The sequence below is a fragment of the Balaenoptera ricei genome, chromosome 2 (genome assembly GCF_028023285.1).
Source record: "Balaenoptera ricei isolate mBalRic1 chromosome 2, mBalRic1.hap2, whole genome shotgun sequence".
NCBI lineage: Eukaryota > Metazoa > Chordata > Mammalia > Artiodactyla > Balaenopteridae > Balaenoptera > Balaenoptera ricei.
This window is the reverse complement of record NC_082640.1, coordinates 67,813,482-67,815,106: the sequence shown is the minus strand read 5'-3', so window position 1 is coordinate 67,815,106 and position 1,625 is coordinate 67,813,482. Positions and strand designations below refer to the sequence as shown.

General features: G+C 36.5%; 1 non-coding gene across 1 annotated transcript; it reads right to left on the bottom strand.

Moving 5' to 3' along the window:
• Positions 1–1,090: 1,090 nt before the first annotated feature.
• On the bottom strand, positions 1,091–1,195 carry LOC132361368 (U6 spliceosomal RNA). The gene has a single exon (XR_009501669.1). It is a non-coding gene; the product is annotated as a U6 spliceosomal RNA (small nuclear RNA).
• Positions 1,196–1,625: the final 430 nt, after the last annotated feature.

Genomic DNA, 1,625 nt, shown 5'->3' with positions numbered 1-1,625 from the left:
TAAGCAAATGTGGTATATCCACACAATGGAATATTATCTGGCCATGAAAAGAAGTGAATTACTGATACATACTACAACATGGATGAATCTTGAAAATAGTATGCTAAGTGAAAGACACAAAGGCCACATACTTTATGATTTCATTTATATGAAATGTCCAGAATAGGCAAGTATATAGAAATAGAAAGTCAATTAGGGTCTAGGGAAAATGGGGACTGGGGAGTGATTGTTAATAGTAATTGCTACTACCAGGTTTCTTGGGGGGGGTGATAAAAATGTTCTAAAATTAGATAGTGGTGATGGTTGTGAGCACACTAAAAATCATCAACTTGTACACTTTAAAAATTGTGGTAAAATATACATAACATAAAGTTTATCATTTTAACAATTTTAAAATGTACAGTTCAGTGAAATTCAGTACATTTACATTGTTGTGCAACCATCACCACTATACATCTCCAGAACTCTTTTCATATTACAAACTAAAACTCCATAGCCTATTAACCAATAACTCCTCATCCCCTCCTCTCTCCAGCCCTTGGCAACCACCATTCTACTTTCTGTCTCTATGATTTTGACTTCTTTAGGTACCTCATGTAAGTGGATCATACTGTATTTTTCTTTTTGCGAGCAGCTTATTTCACTGAGATAATGTCCTCAAGTTTCGTCCAGGCTAGAGCATGTGTAAGAATTTCCTTTCTTTTAAAAGGAAGATAATATTCAGTATATATGTGAATATATACACTGGTTGCATATATTCAGGTTGCTTCAACCTTTTGGCTGTTGTGAATAATGCTGTTATGAACATAGGTGTTCAAATATCTTTTTAAAACCCTGCTTTCAGTACTTTTGGGTTTATCCCTAGGATTGGAATTGCTGGGTCATAGAGAAACTCTGTTTTTCATTTTTTTGAGGAACCACCATACTGTTTTCCATAATTGCTGCACTATTTTATCTTCCCACCAGCAATGCACATGGGTTCCAGTTTCTCCATATTCTTGCCAACATTTGTTATTTTCTGTTTAAAGCAATTTTTTAAAAAATGATAGTCATCTTAATGGACGTGAAATGGTATCTTACTGTGGGTTTTTTTTTTTTTTAATGCTTCACAAATTTGCATGTCATCCTTGTGCAGAGGTCATCCTAAACTCTGTTATCATCTCAATTTTAGTATATGTGCTGCTGAAGCAAGCACTTGTGGTTTTGATTTGCATTTTCAATTGGTTGCTTTTAAGGCATTAGCTCTCTTTTTTATTAATTAATTAATTAAAAAAATTTGGTTGTGCTGGGTCTTAGTTGCTGCAGGTGGGCTCCTTAGTTGCGGCTCGCTGGCTCCTTAGTTGTGGCACCTAGGCTCCTTAGTTGTGGCATGCGAACTCTCAGCTGTGGCGTGCATGTGGGATCTAGTTCCCTGACCAGGGATTGAACCTGGGCCCCCTGCATTGGGAGCACAGAGTCTTAACCACTGTTCCACCAGGGAAGTCCCCAATTGTTCACTTTTAAAGAGTGAATTTTGTCATATAGTAATTACATCTCAATTTGAAAAACTGTTCGTTGAGATACCCTAGAAGCACTGAGCATGCCTAATGTTCAGATCTTGGCTTCTAAATATCTTTCTTTACTAA